Source organism: Ornithorhynchus anatinus, chromosome 3, assembly GCF_004115215.2.
Source record: "Ornithorhynchus anatinus isolate Pmale09 chromosome 3, mOrnAna1.pri.v4, whole genome shotgun sequence".
Lineage (NCBI taxonomy): Eukaryota > Metazoa > Chordata > Mammalia > Monotremata > Ornithorhynchidae > Ornithorhynchus > Ornithorhynchus anatinus.
Window position 1 is genome coordinate 59,771,057 of NC_041730.1, and position 14,712 is coordinate 59,785,768.

Consider the following 14,712-nt stretch of genomic DNA (forward strand, 5'->3'; position numbering starts at 1 on the left):
CTCCTGAAAAGGCTCTTATCTTCTGAGGAAATAATAATAGCTGTGGCATTTATTAAGCACTTACTATTGCCAAGAACTGTATTAAGCGCTGGGATGAATACAAGCAAATCGAGTGGGTCACAGTCCTTGTCCCAGATGGGGCTCCCAGTCTTTATCCCCATTTTACAGTTGAAGTAACTGAGGCCCAGAAAAGTGAATTTACTTGTCCAAGGTTACACAGCAATCCTTCTGACACCCAGGCCCATGCTTTTTCTACTAGACAACATGACTTTCAATAAATACAACTGATTGATTGATTTTCTAAAAGGAAAGAGAATTGTAGGAAGGAGAGTAATCGATAGAAAATTTGACGCAGCCAAGATTGTATGCTCAAAATTCTTGTTTCCTTTATCCAAGTCTTGGCTATAAATGACAGACACTATCCATTCTCCAATATCTGCTCTCACTCCTATGAGCCACAGATGGGACGGGGACTGTGTCCAACCTGATTATCTCACTTATCTCAGCACTTAGTATTATTAATCAAATTTATTGGGCGCTTACTGCATAAAAAGCACTGTACTAAGTGCTTGGGAGAGTGCAATATGCACTCTGTACAGTGCATGGCACCTAAGTGCTTAACAATTATTATTATTAGTAGTAGTAATAGTAGTAGCAGAAATAGTCTGGAAGGTGCAGCGTTCACCTGTAGGCTGGCTTTAATATCCCATCCATCAATCAATCCCTCAATCACATTGATAGAGTCCTTACTGTGTACAGAGCACTATACTAAACACTTGGATGAGGACAATACAACATTCCCTATCCACAATGAGCTCACAGTTTAAAAGGAGGCACAGGCATTCGTGTAAATATATACATTATGGATATGTATGAAAGTGCTGTGGACCTGAGGGAAAGGTGAATAAAGGGAGCAAATCAAAGTGGCACAGAAGGGAGTAGAAGAAGGAGAAAGGAGGGGTTAGTCAGGGAAGGCCTTACGGTAAAGAATTGCCTTCAGTAAGACTTTGAAGGTGAGGAGAGTAATTTTTCTGTCAGGTACGAAGAGGGAGGGCATTCCAGGACAGAGGCAAAATGAGGTTGAGAGGTTGACGGCGAGATAGACGAGATGGAGGTACAGTGAGAAGGTTCCCATTAGAAGAGTGAAGGCTGGGTTGTGGTGGGAGAGGAGTGAGGTGAGGTAGGAGCGGGAAAGGTGATCTAGTGTTTTAAAGCCCATGTTAAGGTAATTCTGTTTGACAGGGAAACCTCCTGAGAGCTGAAGATGATGAACCAGTTCTGCAGTACAGTTACTTCTGTAGAACTATGGACATGTTGTTCTGGTGGAGTAGGGTGGGAAATGGCAGGGGCAGGTCCATACCAAGTACCACCCCAAGTGCCACTCCCTTGCCACAGTATGACCCTGAAGCCCAGAACACCAAAATTCTTCCCACAAAATTTCTTCCATTGCTGGGCAGATATTAGAAACACCTGGAGTTCTGTTTGGGTCAAAGCGATACCACAGAAACAAGGTAATCAGGTCAGACACAAGTCCCTGTTCCTTACAGTGCTTACACAGTCTAAGGAGAAGGAAGAAAAGGTACTGAATCCCATTTTACAGACGAGGAAAATGATGTGCAGGATTTGCCCAAGATGGCACAACGGTCAAAATGGCAGAATGGAAATAAGAACACAAGACCTCTGACTCCCAGGCCCAAAGGCTTTCCAGAGGGTCATGCTGCTTCTCCAAGATACCCCAGTTCCTCGAAAATATTGCTAGTTATTTCTCCCTAATGTTAGGACTCCTCAGCTTCTACTATTGGCCTAGCAGAGTGACTCATAAGCTCCCATGAGCCTGTGTACTTCTAGAAGCTGGCCAGCAGTTTCCGACCTTGACTGATAATCAGAGGGTCAGAAAGAAACTTTTCCCTGGGATTAAATGATTACACTATTTATTTAGTGCTTCATTTGAGTTAAGCAGAGAGAAGTGTAGCCAAGGGGAAATATCACAGGCTTCAGAGTTCTGGGTTCTAACCTCAGCTCTGCCACATGTAGACTGTGTGACTTTGGGCAAGTTACTTTACTTCTCTGTGCCTCTGTTTCCTTCACTTTAAAATGGACATTCAATACCTGTACTCCCTCCTCAGTCTGTGAGCCCCATATGGCAGAGACAGTGTCCAACCTGATTAACTTGTATCTACCCCAGAGCATAGAACAGTACTTGATACATCAAAAGCTCTTAATAAATACAATAATCAAGCCCTGGGATAGCTGATACAAGATAATCGGATGAATCATAGCTTCCATCCCAGACGTGGCTCCCAATCTAGGAAGTAAAATAGTTATTCCTTGCTATTTGACAGATGAGAAAACTGAAGAACAGAGTGCTTAAATGGCAAGCCCAAAAACACAGCACAGGCCAGTGTTCACATTCTGACTACAACCAGGGTCCCCTCACTTCTGGTCCTTTGTTCTCTCAAAAGGTCCACTACTGACAAGAGTTTCTTGTAGGGAGAGGGAAGGAAGTTGCTTCATTCTGGAGCATTGATTGATCAGTCTCAGGCCCATGCAATTGCAAGCCAGGAGGATGAAAATTTTGGTCCATTCCAGCTGAAAATATTAAAATTTGGTCCCCATACAAGTTGCAAAACAGCACGCCCTGTTCCCCTCAAACTTATTCCTGATTGGTTTGCACTTAACCCTGCTCCCCACAGGAATCTGTCTGAGGGTACACCCTTGCCTTCCAAATAGGTAGCGCATTTTGATTTCTGAATGTTTATCTAGTTGCATTGCTGACATGGTGTTACATCATCCAAGATTTACTAGCCTTCATTATTCATTAAAAAAAAAAGAAAGAGCATAATTTGCATTTCCTGATTCAAAGCCAGAGACTATTCATCATCACCTGCACATCTCTTATAAAGATGATAAATGGATGTATATTAACTGAACCCTAAAACAAAATAATGTGTTTTTCTTAAAGCTTCGCAGTGCTGCATTTCCGTTGTAATTAGTTTACTTTTTTTAATCAAATTCTGTTAAGCGGCAGTCAAAATGAAAGCTGATTTTCAGACTGCTAAAAACAACCTAAGAAAAATCCAGGAAAAGCAAATGCATGGATTTTTTCCCCATTTAATGGTACAAAAATATCAAGGTAATTGCATAACTTTCCTAAATGGCTCAGATATAATCATGTTTTGCTGATTATATGCTATTCTAATATGAGGCACAGAGAAAGATCATGTCATTTGGTGAAGATTGGGTGAGATTGCCACTTCATCATCTGAATTAGATGTTGGGTGTGGCTTCTTGGGAGGTAATCTCACCCACCCAGCAGGAATTCATGTTTCAGAACCAAATGGCCATTTCCAAATTATTTCCCATTCTCAAGGGTGACATGCCTGTCAAGGCTGTCATCCCCCTCCCTCCAGAGAAGAGTCTACATTAGGCCATGTTGTGTTTTATTCATGACATTTGTCAAACCCTGTGTAAACTTTGGGGAAGCGCACCAAGATATTGATCCACTCTTAGTCCCTAGCTCATGGAACCAATGTGGACTGGTGGAAATAGCATAGGCCTGGGAATCAGAGGACCTGGGTTCTAATCCCAGGTCCACTACTTGCCAGCTATGTGACCTTGGGCAAGTCATTTAGCTTTCCTGTGCCTCAGTTTCCACACCTGCAAAATGGGAATTAAAATCCTATTCCTTCCTACTTAGGCAATGAGTCCCATGTGCAACAGGGGCTCTGTCCAACCTGAGCATCTCATATCTACCCCAACGTTTAATACAGTCCTTGGCTCTGGACTGTGAGCTCACTGTGGGCAGAGAACGTGTCTGATGTATTAAACTCTCCCAAGTGTTTAGTATAGTGCTTTGCACATGGTAAATGCTCAAAGAATATGATTGAATGAATGACACATAATAAGCATTTAACAAATACCATGCTTACTATCATCTTTTTAAATGGTGAGGTGAGGGCAGGGACACAGAGAAAGAAATATTAGAATGTGTTCAATAAAAACAAACCACAAAGACTACATAACTCTAGCAACACAGTTCTTCACTATACTCTCCCAAATGCTTAGTACAGTGTTCTGACTGCTCAAAAATACAAATGATCAATTTACCTGATCAAAAACAGCAGTTCACCACTATTGGGAGCAACTAGCCCTTAGATTCCTTATCATCAGGCCTGTTGTTGGCCCAAGTCTAAGGATCTGCCATGTTCTAAATTTTAGGAAAGTTTATTCTACTCACCCTGTTCTAACCTGATACATTTTCTCACTGGAGGTGGTAAGTAGAGAATAATGGGGATGAGAAAGATTGTCCAGTCATTTCTGCCTCACCATTGTCCCAGAGTGGTGGAAGAGCTCCAAGCAGTTGATCCTAGCTTCTGTCCTATCTGTCCAGTACTTGTGATTGCTCTCCTCCTCCTTACAGGAGGGCAACTACCCAATTTTAATTCCAGATGATGTAACTGAGGCCCAGAGAAGTGAAATGATTTGCCCAAGGTCACGCAGAAGACTAGTGGCAGATCTGGGTTTAGAACCCAGATCCTGGTGACTGCCTGGCCCATCCTCTTGAGTTTTAAGTTCTTCAAGGGCATTTCCCAAATACTGCAGCAGTAGTCCTGTTCAATTCTGCTAAACTGAGCTCGGGAAACACTCCAAACATGTTTAAATTTCTATCCCTCTGGAATGCCAAAGACCTGGGGAGGCATTTGAGGTAGGGAGAAAACACACAGAGTCTGGAATTTAGGTAATAGGAGTTGAGCTTGTCCAGATCCAGGTGCTTAAGGAGTTTGCCATCTATGGTAGAGGCATGAGGAATCAATAAGAAAGGTTTCTATGGGACAAAACCTAGAACAGGTTGAGAGTTTCCATTCAGAAGATTAAACAAACAAAAAGTATCAACATCCATAGCTTTGGAATAGTTTAGTAATCACCTACCTGCAGGGAGATCATTTTTGTAGAGCCCCTCTGCTCCAGGGTAATTTAGATCTGGGATTAGTGATATTGTAGAGAGTTCTGCCATATTCAAAGAGAAACTAGAATCTGAATTAACCCAAGCATATTGTGCTCTGTGTTTATAGGGAGAAGAAAGACACTCACCTCATTGAATTAAGAAGATAAGGACCATGGAGCAGTCTGCCTCTCAACACATTGGGTAGGGATAGAAAGGAAATCATAGATATGAAATAATCCTGTCTTTCAAACAGAATAATGAATCCAATGGTATCGGATAAGGATTTTTTATGGTATTTGTTAAGCACCTACTATGTTCCAGACACTGGAGTATACAGAAGCTAAACAGGTTGGATATACTCCCTGTCCCACGCAGGGCTCACAATCTTAATCCCCATTTTATAGACCATGTAACGGAGGTATAGAGAAATGAAATGACTTGACCAAGGTTCCACAGCAGACAACTGCAGAATCAGGATTAGAACTCAGGTCCTTCTGACTCCCAGGGTCACACGCTATGCACTAGGCAACACTGCCCCTCAAGTTAAAACTAAAATTGTTTTTAGTCAAGAGAAACATTTCACCCACATATGTCACCATCATGACTGGGATACCAATGTGTCATTTTAGCTTTTGACCTCCTAGTTCTTTCTCTGGCTCCATTCACAAACCAATGCCCTTTCTTGATGAATACTATCGTGTACTTTGCTGATCACACACCACATTAGACCTTAACAGGGAGTCCTTACATCTGCTCAGCATCCATGAAATGTATTTTGTGTCACTTTGGACAGATGGACAGGATATGAACATGGAGAATGAATTGAATTGGTTTGGGAAGGATCAAGGGACTTATCTGAACATCCTTTTGTAGCTGCAAACTAGGCCTCATAGCTTAAAAAAGAAAAACAGGTTAATGCATCCCATTTTGAGTACCTCCAGTTCTTGAATCTCAGCAGCACAAGGAGGGGGTAGTTCCAAACCCAGGTTTCAATTTTTCCCACCTTGCAACATGGTTCACTTGAGGCCTGCAACTATGTAAGGGAAAACTCATCTTCCCTACTGTGAACTAGCATCCTTACACAATGCCAGAAGATTGGTTCATTTGTCAAACACCTGAAAGAAACAGAACTCTCAGTTCATTTTACATTCTAAACTGTAAATTTGTTGTGGGTAGGGAACCTGCCTATTTATGCTGTTTTATTAAACTTTCCCAAGTGCTTAGTACATTGATTCAAGCACAGTAAGCACCAATACCATGGATTGATTGATTACATTCGCATAATTCCCAATGCAAACACTGGCCTGGACATTTGGGGATTTATTTTTTTTATTGAATTAAGGTACTCCTTTCTACTGAACCCCTCAAAACTCTTCTCCCATACTAACCAATTGGTCACTAGCAAACCTGCCTATTTAGAGATTCCACTGTATGATTCTGCTAAAGACCTCACCATTTCTTGAAGGGCAGACTTCCATTATTGCTAGATAATGAGGATTCATTCCAAATCCTCCAGTGAGGACACCCTATACCAGTGTCCCAAGTTTCACAGCTTGGAGAATTTATGGCCTCCCCAAGATCATACAGTGCTAGACATGCTAGGGACTTGGAAATATTTCCCAATCTAGCCCCATGTCTCCAGGCAGGGAGATGCCTAAGTTATTCAGGATCACACTGAAAATAGGCACACAGTATTTTTCATCTATCAAGAAGCAGCATGACTCACTGCACTAGAACATGCTGCAGGTTTTGGGTGGCAGGGATTGCACCTGGGCAGCAGGGCTACAGGACTATACACCCCCACCCCCAATTTTATGCATGGTGATGGTTATTTCATTCAATAGTATTTATTGAGCGCTTACTATGTGCAGAGCACTGTACTAAGCGCCTGGAATGAACAAGTCGGCAACAGATAGAGACAGTCCCTGACGTTTGACGGGCTTACAATTTCAGTAAATTAGTAAGGACTCTTTCTTCAAATGTATCAATGGGTGGTCAATTACTGTCTGGTTTTGCACACTAAGCACAGGGCTTGAAGCCTGTTACCTCATCTGTAAAATGGGGATTAAGATTAATGTGGGGCTTTTAGAAGCTGTGGTTTCAGGCCCTAGGCTAAGAAGGAGGCCCCATCCATACCCCTCTACTGCACAGTGGGAGTGTAACTGTACACCTCCTAACCCTACAAAGATGGCCACCCCTTGATATATTCTAAGAAGTCATTACCACTTTACTGAAAAAGCCATCCCCATACATAAAATCTTGGGTGGGAGTGAGGAAAGCCCTGCAACCCACATGCAATCCTTGGTCCCAAAACCTGCATTGTGGCCTAGTGCAATTAATACAGGCCTGGGAGTCAGGAGACCAAGGTTTTAATCTCAAATCCACCACTTGCCTACCACATGATGTTGGGAAAGTCCTTTTGCTTCTCTGTGCCTCAGTTTCCTCATCCATAAAATGGGGATAATAATACCTGTTCTCCCTCCCTCTTAAATTGTGAGGTCCTTGTGGGAGAGGCACTGTGCCTTGTATGCTCATATTTTAACTATCACAATGATTGACACATAGTAATCACACCATTATGATTATCAATATTACTATTACCATTCCTCCATTCCTTCTGATGATATATTTCATTTCTCTGGCAGTTTTCAGGTTCCCCACTTTGTGCAGGGGAGGGAGACCCTGGCTCAGCACCAGCACATGGAAGAGAGAAGGAGAGGAAATGAAGGAGCAGGGGGAAGCAGCCTGGACTCCCAGACTCTAAACTCAGCTCCAGACACCAGATATTGCCCTCCTTTGGTTCCAGTTCATCCACCACCTCCTGCATCCTTCCAGCTGAAAATTATCCTGGGGACCTATGTACCAAGCCCATATTGAGCAACTGTTGTCTGAACCTGATTTTTGGAAGCGGAGTAAGGGTAGTAATTGTTAAGAACCTCCAGTTCATACCAACCAGGGCACTCCTGGACTAGGGGGCCTGGAAGGGGGTCCTCAGTGACACATAGTAGAGCTCAAACCACACCTCCCATCACTAAGGTTAGTGTGTAAAGTTTTTTACTTTGTCTTACCAATGTGCAAGGAAGTAACTCATACACACACTTACTCACTCCACCAAGGGTCCAGTACCAGTCTGTAGTCATAGGAGCCCACTCTGTAATCCTTCTTCTTTCTGCTGCAGATGCATCCCTCTACACTTCCTGCAAGAAACTCCATGCTACTTCTACTCCCTCACCCCCACCCCCCAGATTAACCCCTTTGCCCTTCAAAGCAACAGCCTTTTACCTGCCTTAGAGGTCACAGCTGGGGCTTTAAATGGCAGTCATTGATTGGTCCATGCCTGTTACCTGTTAGAACAGGGAGAGAAAGCCATGCCTCCCTCCATGCTTCACCCCTAATCACCTGCCTCAAGTAAAGCTCATCATTGCCTTCACAAAGTGTCTCCTTTGTTGTTCACAAGATCACAAACAGTCACTGAAAAAGGCAGCTTGTTGTGGACTCACCACAACAATAATAATAATAATAATAGTATTAATAAAACACTTACTATGTGCAACACACTACTAAGTGCTGGGGTGGATGCAACCAAATTGAGTGGGATACAATTCCTATGCAATGTGGGGCTCACAGTCTCAAATCCCCATTTTACAGATGAGGGAACTGAGGCCCAGAGAAGTGAAGTGTCTTGCCCAAGGTCACACAGCAAATAAGCAGCGGAGGCAGGATTCAAACATTTGACCTTCTGACTCCCAGGCCCGGGCTCTATCCACTACAGTAAACTGCTTCTCCAGAAGATAATTGATGGGAGCAGGGGAAGGTTAGCTATAGCACAAGAGGCTGCATATCCCCCAAGATCAACTTTAAACTTGCTCAAGACATGTGGAAATATGCCCTCTTCCAACTTACCCCTTTGTTTGCCATCATATTGGGGGGTGGAGGAGTACAGGTCCACACACACACCTCAGATTATCTTTATTACAACCCTCCTGTCAAGAAGAGGCCAGTTTATCCAGTCCCTGAGCTTTTCAGTCCAGTCCAGGACCATCATCCCCCTCCCGCCACTCCCCACTGACCTCATTCACACTTCAGGGTGCGGTTCCCTCCCCTCCCCTAGTCTCTCAGGTCCCCCAGATTCTCCCACAGAAATCCATCCATTAACCAGCCTTGAGCATGGAAAACCCATGCCCGCAGGATAATCAGTCTATCAATGGTATTAATTGAGCACTTACTATGTTCAGAGCACTGTCCTAAGTGCTTGGGAGAGTACAATGCAACAGAGTTAGCAGTCACATTTTCTGCCTACAGCGAGATTAAAGACTGGAAGATAAACATGACTGCCCCAGAAAAGTCTAGATAATCCAGCTTTCTTGACCAGTCAATTAATCAATGCAGAGCAGATTAATCAATTAATCAAATGTACAGACTAAGCATTTGGGGGAGTGCAATACAACAGGGTAGGTAGACATGGTTCCTGCCCACAGTGGAGTTGCAACCTTTTCCCAGGATCCTCTCTCCAGCTCCAGATTGTAAAGAGTCCAAAATAACTGGAAAACTCCCTGAGCATCTTCTGTTGGGAGACCCTGTGATGCATCACCCCTGCATTAAAAACAATCAAAAGGAATGACTACCACATCACATGTTCTATTAGGAAAGTACTCGTGTAGGAACAAAATGTGGTTGTTTGTTTTGATTTTTTTAATACAGTCAAGGCTCCAGTGGGGTCTGAATGTGGAATCTCATCCCATTTTATAATATATGCAGCATAATCTTCTTAAAATGAGTTTTCACTTCAAGAAACAGAAGGGCTTAAAGATGAGCAGCATGGTTTTTTTGTGTGTGTTTGGCATCTCATTATACTTCATACCATTTTGTCTTCTTAGAACAATTGAATATCATTAGTGGTGGAATATTTTTGCCAGAACCCATTTCACTGCTATTGTGTATGTTGCAATCTGTCCATTTGTAAGACTGAATGACGTAGGAGGGGGGAAGGAGGGGGAATGGGAGTCTTTATGTAAATTTCTAACCTTTCACCTCATCCTTCCACTCAGGAAAAGATGCCATTGAAGACACACTAAAGATAAGTCACAGAATCCTAGAGCTGGAAAAGACCTGATTATATCATCTGGCCCAGACATGTGAAAGACTGCATGACCTAAGACAGGTGTGATTTTCCCATCTTAAAGATGTCAAGGACTGTGATTATACATCATCCTTCAGTTGTTTGTGTCAGTGTTTTAACCCCCAGACAATCAGGAAGTTCTTTTTTATATCAAACCCAAACCACTCCTGCTTTAATTTAAATCATTTCCCCTTGGTTAGGTCTCATCATCCCTAGAGAACAACTGAGCAGCCACTTTTGCTTAAATCCCTTCCGATGCTTGAAGACGCCCCTTGGACAACACCATATGCCCCTTTTCTTCCTCTCCCTCAAAGAAGGGAGGTAAGAACCCTCTTCTAACTTCACTATGTGAGGACAGTGGCTAGAGACCAGGGCAGCTGAGGTTGACAGTCAACAAACTTGGAGGAATTGTCATCTCTTTGTGTTTTTTTTTTCATGGTATCTCTTTAGCGCTTTCTATGTGCCAAGCACTTTAATAAATGCTGGGGTAAATATAAGAGAAGCAAGTTGGACACAGTCCCTTCCTCACATAGGGCTCACAGCCTTAATTCCCATTTTACAGATGAGGTAACTGTGGCACAGAGAAGGTAAGTGACTTGTCCATGGTGACATAGCAGATAAGTGGCAGAGCTGGGATTAGAACCTCTGACTCCCAGGCCTCTATTCATTCTTTCTCTTTCATTCTGTTCAAAATATACCCATCTCTATCCCATCCATCCTACCATTTTGGGGGAGAAACATAGAGGACCAGGACCCCAGTGCCCTTGACCTTCATTTCCTGGCAGTCCAACAACCACATATAGGCTTGGGAGCAATTCATCTCTACAGAAAATCTTTGTGTGTGGGTGATACTATTTCTTTTTGTCCCCAAATGCTTGTGTTCTGCAAACATTGAAATGAGACACCTCATTCAAGACAGGGCTATAAATTGCACTCACTTAAAATTTTGAGACAGAATGATTTAAAAGGGTTCTTAACTTGATAGCAGGATTTATTCTTTCCCTTGGGCAGGCATAATTACATGGCCCCAAGTGCCCCCGTGGGCCAGAAGATGTTATCTGAGTTTGTTTGGCAACCTTTTTAAAATAATAATAAAATAGATTTTCTTTAGGAAAAAGAAACCCGATACTTTCCCAGCTGAGCCTTCTCTCTCGGTGGCAGAAAGTAGAAACAGCACGTTGAGACCTGACAGTTGGATTGTAGGAAAAACTCTTGTAATGATGGCTTGTCTGTGGAGGCTTTTCCAGACTTCACTGTAATTGAATGTTCTGACCTTCTCTAGACCATTATACAAAAAAAAAAAAAAGAAAAAGAAAAAACCCTCTCTTGACTGTAAGAACACACTGAAAATTATAACAGTTAAACTAAAAGCATTGGCCTTTGGAGGTTTAAAGACTCTTGTAATTGGGGCCGTGTCCATTTCTTACCAGTGGAAACATATTGTTGGGGATGAGTGGGGAATCACAATAGAAAGATTTTTTTTCTTTTTTCCTTTTTGTCTATAAAATCATAAGGAAAGGAGAGATGGCCTCTAGGCGTAAGACTGTATTTGACTGCATGTTATTGGAATTTCTATTTTACCTGGTTCTTCCAGGAGATGTGAATTAGGTGAAAAACAGAGAAGTAGCATGGCCTGGTGGAAAGAGCACAGGCCTGAGAATCAGAGGACCTTGATTCTAATGTGGTGATTCTTGTTACATTCTTACTATGAGCCATGTGATGTACTAAGCTCTGGGGGTAGATGCACTATAATCGTGTTGGACATAGTCCCTGCCCCACGAGTCTCACAATCAAAGTAGAAGGGAGTCAGATTTAATCCCCATTTCACAGATGTAGTAATTAAGGCCCAGAGAAGTTAAGTGACTTATCCAAAGTCACACAGCAGACATGTGGCAGAGTAGGGATTAGAAACCAGATCTTCAGACTCCCAAGCCCATGTTCTTTCCACTAATGCTTGCTGCTTTGTTAAGTAGGAGAGAAACAGGTATTGAATCCCCATTGCACAGATAAGGAAACTGAGATACAGCAAAATTAATTGACTTGTCCAAGGTCACACAGCAGGCAAGTGATAGAGCTGGGATTAGGATCCAAGTCCTCTGATGACAAAACTTGTGATTTTCCCACTAGGTAACACAGTTTCTAGTCCCAGCTCTATCTCTTGCCTGTCGTCCTCTTAACTTCCTGTGCCTTGGTTTCCTTATCTGTAAAACAGGAATCTGTTACCATATCTCCCTTGTCCTTAAGTTGTGAGCCCCATGTGGGATACGGATGATGTCCAACCTGAATATCTCCCTCAGCACTTATTACAGCATTTACCACAGTATTTGACACTTAGTAAATACTTGACAAATACCACAATGATTAGAGGAGGGGAAGAAAAAGACTCGGAAAGAAAACACAAGTTTCTCCACTCTTCCCTCTTCTATTAAGGCATTCCTCCTACCTACCCCCTCATTAAAAATCTGGAACCTCACCTTCCCCAGAATGTGTCTTCCGTGGAATTGACCTCTAGCAGCTGCACTGAACCTGTCAAGCAGAGTTTCAATCTCTGCTGATGGTAAGCCATTTAATGAAAACCTGCAACACACAGAAAGGAGAAAGGTTGTAAGATGGCAACCTACCTTGTCCCTTCATCAGAAGGGAGGGTTCATGGTTTTCATATGCTCTGATTGAAAATCCATGTAGAGGTCTGAAATGGTTAACTAAAATCAACCAATCAATATTCATGGAACATTTACTTCGTGCAGTGCGCTGAACTAAGCACTTGCAAGAATTTAGCAGCGTTAATAGATACAATCCCTGCCATCAAGGATCTTTCAACCTAGGGAGGAGAGAGACATTAAAATAAATTGGAGGTAGGAGAAGCAACAGAGTTTAAAAATATGTATATAGTTGCAACAGGGGATGGAGTAAGTTTCGAAGTGCTTAGGTGGTGTGGTAGTGCAGAAGCAGCAAGAGGAGGCAGAGTAAGGTGAGGTGATGAGAGATGAATCAGGGAAGGCCTCCGCAAAGAAATGGTATTGACGAAGCCGAGTGCAGTGGTCTCCTGGATATGAAGGAAAAGGAGTTCCAGGCGAGAGGGAGAGGATGAGCATGAGATCGGAGTCGAGAGAGGTAGCAAAATAAATTGCATATAGGGACAATAGCAGACTATGAGGATATGTATGGAAGTGCTGTGGGGCTGGGGGTGGAGTGAATATCAAAGAAATGAGAAAAAGGTAGAGTTAATAGGTTGGATTGAGAAATGACATGGGCAAGCTGGAGTGGAGTGAGAGAAGAACAAGGATAAGGAGTGGGGAAAGAGATGAGTGAGTCCCCCAAACCAACTGATCAATCAATCAGTGGCATAGTGGTATCATACAGAGCACTAAGCTGTTTGAAGAATATAGTACAATGGAGTTTGGAAGTACATTCCTTCCCATTAGGAGGCAGACATCTAAATGAATTACCTATGTGTACATGCATGCTACAGGATTTAGGGTGAGGTAATAATCATTATGGTATTTGTTAAGTGCTTACTATGTACCAAACACAGTTCAAGGCACTGAGGTAGATTCAAGGTAGTCAGATTGTCCTTTGTGGGACTCACAGTCTTAATCCCCATTTGTGATTTTCAAGTTCCGGAAGGGTACAAATCGAAGTGCATAGATGACAGAGAAAGGAGAGGGAGTAGGGGAAATGAGGGCTTAAGCAGGGAAGGGTTCTTGGAGGAAATATGATTTTAGTAAGGCTTTGAAAGTGGCGAGAGTAGTAATCTGTAATGTATTAAGTGAGAAGAATGGTCAGGAGTTTTCTTCTCACTTTACAGAGGAATAGTAAAGAATTGGAGTGTGTACAGGAATGTGTGACAGAGAAAAAACAATGTTTTAGAAAAAGCAGTGTGTCCTAGTGGAAAGAACATGGACCTGGGAGTTGGAGGACCTGGGTTTTAACCCTGACTGCCATTTGTCTGCTGTGTGAACTTGAGCAAGTCACTTAACTTCTCCATTCCTCAGTTACCTCATCTGTAAAACTGGGATTGAGATTGAGTCCAATGTAGGACATGGACAGTATCCAATCTGATTAGCTTGTATCAACTCCAACACTTAGTATAGTTTCTGGAGCTTAACAAATACCATGCCAAAAAAAGTCTAATCAGATGACTTGATGAGGGATGGGCTTATAATGACTCTATAGATATGCTAAAGGTGACTGTTGGGAAGCCATGACTGGTAATGGTATAAATTAATGTAAGAAGGTTTCCTGAAAGAGGTGGCATTTCAGGAGGGTTTTGAAGATGGGGAGAGCTGTGAGCTGTGGTCTGGCAGATTTGAAGAGAAATGGAATGCTAGGAAGAGGGAATGAACTAGTCAAGGGGAAAGAGCAGAAGAATGGACAGTACTATCGAGTTGAAAATAGTTCACCTGAGATGAGTGAAAAGCCTTCTAAATAATCTCAATCAGTCAGTGGTATTTACTGAGCAATTGTATATAGAGAAGTGAAGTAAATGCTTGGGAAAGTAAAATTATCATAGAGTTGGAAGACATGATGCCTGCCCACAAAGTGCTTTCAGTCTACAGTCTACGACATTAGAATGGTGACTATTCAGAAAAATGAAAAACTTTATTGAGAATGTAGGCAAACTGTAGTTTGGATGTTTTCTGGGAAA